The sequence below is a fragment of the Temnothorax curvispinosus genome, unplaced genomic scaffold (genome assembly GCF_003070985.1).
Source record: "Temnothorax curvispinosus isolate PA1 unplaced genomic scaffold, ASM307098v1 QBEX01009682.1, whole genome shotgun sequence".
In the NCBI taxonomy this organism is placed as follows: Eukaryota; Metazoa; Arthropoda; class Insecta; order Hymenoptera; family Formicidae; genus Temnothorax; species Temnothorax curvispinosus.
In genome coordinates, this window is record NW_020219462.1 from 275 (window position 1) to 7,985 (window position 7,711).

A 7,711-nucleotide genomic window follows, 5' to 3' on the forward strand; every position below is an offset into this window, starting at 1 on the left:
AATTATTCTGCATATAATATATAATGATTAAAGAAACAAGTTTGAGTTTGAATCAAAATGTGAATATGCGCCACATAATTTTTTGAGTTGCAAGTTGCAACAAAAAATATTCTAGTCTTGAGGTCGTGAAAAATAATATTAATTGAAACAAAATGATAAAATTGACACTTTGTAATAAATTTTGTTTGAAGGTGCCTCCCCCCATACAGAACGGAATCTCGGAAAACGGAATCTCAGAATTATTCGATTGGTTAGTCCCATGAGGCTTGTGGTTAGCCTCATGAGACTAATCAATCAGAATGATTCCGAAATTCCGTCTTGCATGCTGGGGAGGCACCCTGAGTATTAACAATTATATATATATATATATATATATATATATATCATAAATTTTACAAAAGTTTTTAAAAGTGTACAAAATTAATAAAAATTTTTACAAGTTTGTATAAATGCTTTGATTTAGCATGTTTTCAATAGTATATAATATTAATTACAGGTCCGATAGATTGCAACAATGAATAACAACAATTGGATGCACCGTATTATGAAAGAATACAAATCACTCGAATCATTCGGCACAAAAATGTCAGCTTCTACTATTCGGAAGGTTGAAAAATATGTAATAATTGATGAAAAATTAGGTCGTCATGCTGACGACAACATTAGGAAAGCCGAAACGAGCTACGTAAAGGAATATGTAGAAAAAGATGAGGACGACTACATGCAGGTGATTAGCATTAAGATATGTGATATAATATTGCAGTCTGTATTTTGTTCGTTTTATTTATATCTTTCCTATCGTTCCTTGTAGTTGAAAAGAACTATGTACTTAAAAAAAAAAGATATGGACAATATTTCGGAGGTGTCTGGAGACACAGCAATTCTCAAACAAAATACTGCTCGATTTTATCAACAGTACAACTTTGCCTATCAGCCCAACAGTAATTTACCAATTTCCTCTATGAGACACAAGATTGTATCCATGATCGCCAGCAATTCTGTCGTTGTCATTCGCGGTTCTACAGGCTGTGGGAAAACAACACAAGTGCCACAATTTATTCTCAACGATGCATATGAAAATAACCAACCTTGCAACATCATAGGTATCTCATCGGATTTAGAGTGCATTCCCCAAAGCATCCAACAAAATATTACTTTAATTTTATTAGCATTGTATGTGATGTGATACATGGAATATGTTTGTATCTTGCAGTAACGCAGCCGAGACGCATTGCCGCTCTGAGCGTCGCGAAACGAGTCAGCGCGGATAGAGAATGGCCCATTGGTACAATTGTAGGATATGAAATAGGCTTGAAGAAGAATGTAAGCCGCGACACTCGCATAACGTATTGCACGCTTGACGTGCTTTTAAACAGACTCGTGAATAAGAAGCACATGATGGACTACACTCATATCATATTGGACGAGGTGCACGAACGCGACGGAGACATGGATTTTCTTATGCTCGTAGTGAGAAAATTATTACGTACAAATTCTACGACAATTAAAGTAATACTAATGTCCGCGACGATCGACGTAGACAAATTTTCCATGTATTTCTCAACGCCTATGGCAAATCAACTTGTACCCGCGTCAATCATCGATATATCCAAGAGCAGCCCTTACAATATTTTTATATATTACATAGACCAGATGGGGAATTTGGGCAAGGTGAGTATACATTTTCTTATATGATCAAAATACAATTGAATACGATTAATAGAGAGAAGCAATCGTATGAAAAATATATTGTGTTTTTTCCAACAGATCCCTAAAGTAGACAATAAGAAGCCGAAAATTACGACTGAGATGGCGGAGTTTGCCGCACGTATTATACGTGTTTTCGATAGTATTGACAAAAAGAATGATAGTGATGAATACGAAAGGGCCACTGTGCTAGTGTTTTTACCGGGATTCGGCGAAATTGAAGAGTTACGTACTGCATTTCTGTCATCAAAACACGAAGATGCAAATTGGGATATAATTATTTTACATTCGTTAATCTCGATCGAAGAGCAGCAAAATATATTTAAGAAGCCACCAAAATATTATCGACGTATTATATTATCGACAAACATTGCTGAAAGCAGCATTACCGTACCCGATGTTAAATACGGTATGTATATTGTCGGTCAATCGTTGAGATTGTAAATAATATTTTTTCGTCAGACTAATTATATCTATAAATTCATTCTACCCATCTATAGATATATAATTATCACTTTTGTTTTCAGTGATTGATTTTTGCATGACAAAACAGCTCGTCACCGAGCCTGGAACTAATTATCAATGCTTGCAACTTTGTTGGGCAAACAAATCCAATTGTGAACAACGTGCCGGTCGTACAGGCCGCGTGATGGATGGTAAAGTATACAGAATGGTGCCAAAAGCATTTTACGAGGTAAATATAGACTTTACATTGAAATCAATTGATCTTGATCTTTCGCAAAACCTGTAAGTTACATTATTTTGAAAATTTCAGAAAGTTCTACCGAAAGAATCTGTTCCGAAAATGCTCAGGGCTCCGCTCACAAATATCATTCTCAAGACAAAAGTGCTGGATATGGGCGAGCCGAAAGCTCTCCTTGCTCTTTCTCTGGATCCACCTAATCTCAGTAATATAAAGGAGACTATATTACTATTGAAGGAAGTTGGCGCATTACGTAGAGGAATGCAAGAATTTGATGGGGACTTGACATCATTGGGTCGTGTAATGGCCAGCCTCCCGTTAGACATATACCTGACCAAATTAATTGTGCTGGGCCATCTTTTCTGTCAGACGCGATTATTCTTGCAGCTAGCATGGCTGTTAAGAATATATTCAATATCGGATTTTCCAATATGGAGTCAACCTATCACGAGAAACTGCATTGGGCCAACAATTCCCAAAGCGATAGCATAGCACACTTGAACGCCTTTAAAGTGTGGCGAAACAATAAAGCAAGTCGCCGTATAAACAGTCCTAACGAGGAAAAAGATTGGGCGCGAAGACATGGTCTTCGCGTGAGATCGCTACGCGAGATGGACGTCTATATACGCGAAATAACAGAAAATCTGCGCAAATTTGGAATAATAGAAACAATGGGTTCCGAGAAAATTACTTGGGAGAGCCTCTGTATTGATCGTACTTTTGTACTTAAATTTATAATCGCCGGTGCATTTTATCCTAATTATTTTACAAAATTCTCACATAACATAAATGATCTCAAGTGGGATATAGAGAGGACATTGGGTGGCCGCGATCCGACGACGACGGTTGTCTTACACGGCTGGCCGTTGAAACACCCCGGATCACTGTACTCTAAGAGATTTCAGGAGATCTTTGGACAGCGTATGGGACTCAAAAATCCGAAAAACATAACTGTGTCCTTTGACGGATCAAGCCACGTTTATATTCAACATGAGCCGAAGAATCGCCAACCAAACGATAATACTTTTGTTCGAGATTGTGTCAAGATGAGGCATTGTGGGAACCAGATCGAAATAAAGTTATTAAACGAGACGGATGCTCGTCACCGAGCCGAGGAACTTTGGCTCTCAAAGGAATACGGAACATTTCTGTCTCAAACCTTTCAATTCGGAGGAATCGCCGTACAAACGTGACATGTACGACGAAAAGCCATATCCAGATTTACCAAAAGATTCTGAATATCGAAGTAAGGTAAAATTACAAGGTCCCTTTTCGCCGGCAGAAGTTCGCCTGACCCATATGATAAAAAACAAAATGGTTAAAATAATAACCATAGACTTCACATCGGTAAACTCCGTTCTACTCGACCCTTGTCCGGCGAGTCAGAAAAAACTTTTCCTGGTGGCGCAAAACATCTCACAAGACTCCAAGAACATGTCGCAACTGATTCTACGAAACACAACCCTCTTGCCCACTACGCCTGATGATCTCGCGTCGCTCGTCAATTTAACTTTTGCACCGCGCATAGAACTGCGACGTAGTCCAATGGGCACTTATTACACAGGCGCTCTGTGTGGATTGGGATGCAATCGCATTACGGAACAGAGCTTGTTTCCGGACCATGATCTGGAAATTATATTTGACGTCGAGTTTACGATGAACGATTTGCGAATGGTACGTCTAATATTCAAAATTTTTACATTTATGATATACTCAGATATATTTTATCTGAAACGTTTCTTTTGTTTGCAATATACATGAATTGTAAACCTTCTGTTGGCAGATTAACAAGCTTCGTCATTGGATGAATGTTGCAATGAACTTTAATAGAAATGATATTGTAGACGACGAGGCTCATCGTGATACGACTATAAATTGTCAGAATCAAATTAAAAATGCGTTCAAAGATGTGATATACAAGATTCGTAAGAAGATAGAACCAATTCCAGTCGGTAATTTTAACAAATGGAATCGATACGACGAGACTCTATTTCTCGTGCCTGCTCGGGAAACTTTGAGTACAAATAATATATACGGTTTACACAAAGCATTGGAATTGAATGAGAAAACCGATACACTCAATAAACTTGAAGAAATAATCAGTAATTCGTTGGAATTGGAGGCTTTAGCTTATCAGTAAGTACATTATTACGTCTTTACTTTAATCATCTAGAGTAAATCAGTAAAATTATAAAATTATATTTTTAAAAATAAAACATTTTCTTTATATTGTGTACTTGGTGGAAAACGCTTTAGGCTGCATTCCGATATTCACTGCGAGTACTAAAAATCTATAGTGTGCTTAACGTGTAAACTATAAATTTTCAGTACTTGCAGTGAATATCGAAATGCAGCCCTACAATCAAATACAATGTCTCGTTACTAACAATTTATTTAAAAATTCTTTCACACAAACTTTAAAACGTTTGATAATCAATTTAAATATATTCCATAGAATTTGGATCATTCTAAATATATAAAGAAAATAATATCTTTTATATTGATATAAATATAATGTTAATATTTTGTATTCTCTGCGTGCACAGAAACCCGCTTGAGACGACCAATGCACCAGTTTACTGCAAATTGTGTCTAACGGAGATAAATGGTATCTTAAATCTTCGTGCACATTTGGGCTCGAAACAACATACAACGAAACAATGTTTCATAAATACGACTGATGAATTTGGAGGAAATCTGCAGAAACTTATGAAAACAATCAGGCCATAATATAATGAATAAGTCCAAATTTTACGTTTCTACGTATCTTTTTTTATTTTGCGACTTTAGTTTTTATGTGAACAATTTTTTAATTGCGATATCGTATATTTTTATACTTTTTTATTCAATTTTTTATTATGTGAGCATATAATAAGTTTGCCATAAATGTATTATACATGTAGTACAATATACATTATACATATGCAATGTATCATATATTTGTATTATATTTTTTTGCTAAATACACGAAATTATAATTATAAATTGTACAATTGTATAATTGGAATTACACTTTCATCTGCTATTCAACAATGTTGTTACGCTGCTATTCAACTGCTTTAATGTAATTCTTTTTTAATTTTCTTTTTCAAAAAGAATTAATAATTTTATCCACGTAATTATATCCAAAGTACCGCAGACATTACTGTGTACATATTATAAATTAATTTTCAATCAAGTTAATCACAAGTTTGTTCGCAGAGTTGCTATATAAAAATAAAATGGAGAAATTATTATTTGAATATTAAAAAAAAATGTATTTTATTCTCAATATATTGAAAGTTTTCAAATTTTTTCATATACGTATAAATGTTTGTTTATATTCAAAGTAGCGTAACGTGACGTTAAAAAAATTAATTTTTTTTTCAATTCTTAAAAATCTACACATTTTTCCCTACTTTGTAATAAATGGAATATATTATATACCATATTTTTCGCCACCAGAGTTGTTTCACATTTTCACAACATGGTTGACATTTTATAAATATTCTTTATGTAAACATTATTATTTAAAAAAATATCGTCTACTTTATGCTCTGTCAATCCTATTTGGTTTACAGATTAGACTATATATATGTGTATAGAGATCAAGTGAGAAGCGAGTATATATACTCAAAGCGAACATAATGAATTCCATGTCGGAGAAATAAAATCAATTATATAACAGACTTTTAATATGAATCAAATTTTAACAATAGACAAATTATTGGTGGAAACTATCACTGATAGATCAATAAAAACTATTAAGAGAAGAACATGGTTGCAGCTGTGATATTTATTTTTGTTTTATTCACAAATATCTTTACATCTCACTCAAGTTATTAGACGATCCATCGCGCGGATATACTAGGGATCTTTATGGGAAAAAATAAAAAATATATGGCAAAATATATATCTTATAATATTAGAAAATATTAAATCATTTTCTTGCAATGAAATATAAACGAATTACCGTGTGTGAATGCAAATGAAATACTTTGTTACTTATAGAAGAGACGTCTAAATGAAAAAATAAAGGCATCAAATCTTTCTAGAAACTGAATTGGATGTGATATTTTTATCTTTATAATATTTTTTTACTTTGAAAGAAAAAAGTGCAAAGGTAATATTGCAAGATTGCTGAAATGTTTCCCTATATAACAAGTTTAAAATCAAACAAGTAAAGAATTAAAATGAAATTGCTCATTTTGTATTCTTCTCAAAAGAAAATGGCAGATTTCGCATTCTTCTCAAAGAAAAATGGCACATTTGCGTTCGTTTTAGCAAACAAGAAACAAACGATACTTTTAGTAAAATACAATATATATATAAAATTCTGAAATATAAATTGTCGATGATGTAATTTTCCGCAATTCTGATCGCGGTTGTCTCGAAACTCGATTTTGATTTTGATACTTACCAGTTATTTCAATTTGTGGCTGTCGCAAATGGTGATATTTTGACATTTGACAGTTACGTACGTAGAAGATACAATTAATATATCCTTTTGGATGTATGGATCAATATATTTGTTTCTCAGATAAATTTTATAAATCATTTTTAGTATAATCTTTATTCTTAATTTTTTAGAAATGATACTTTGTGTTATTTTTTTATTTTCAATAAGTGGTTTTTATTTTTACTCTTTGTAGAAATGTATTACAATGAGTAATGACTGTATGTATAATAAGGTTACTTCTCATTATACATGAATTTATGCGTAACGAGAACATAACAAAATTTAAAGCATTGTGTGAAAAAAGGAAGAGAAATAATAATGAAAGAAAGAAGGAAGGGGAAAGATATTTAAAAAAAAAAATAAAAGAATTTTAATTTTTTGTATGTTTTTTCTTTTAAATGTATCAAGGTTGTTTTTCAAATATGAGATTTAAAGCATTGGCATAAAAAAGAAAGATAAATAATCAGGAAAGAAGAAAGAAAAATTATTTAGGGTAACTCCAGTAGTATTTATGCCACGTAGGATTTATGCCACAGAAAAAATTGAAGGAATAAAAAGTATTTGCCCGTAATTATTCTTTTACGTGCCTTTATACAATATTAGTATTGTAATACAGCAATCATTAATATTGGAATACAACAAAATACGCAATTAAGTGCATAGCTCTTATATTATTTATTTAACTTATTGGTATAATTAATTTGCCTTAAACATAATAGTACTGAATAAATTAAGTTTTCCTTAGCTATAGCGTATATGAAAGAAAGAGAAGGAAAAATCGAATAAACATATAAAGGTAAAAGAATCAAAAAATAAAATAATATAAAAAAAATAAAACGAAAGAATATACTGTTTATAACAAT

At 32.6% G+C, this 7,711-nt stretch overlaps 1 pseudogene; it reads left to right on the forward strand.

Moving 5' to 3' along the window:
- The first annotated feature begins 514 nt into the window (after positions 1-514).
- Positions 515-5,152, forward strand: LOC112459281 (annotated as a pseudogene).
- Positions 5,153-7,711: the final 2,559 nt, after the last annotated feature.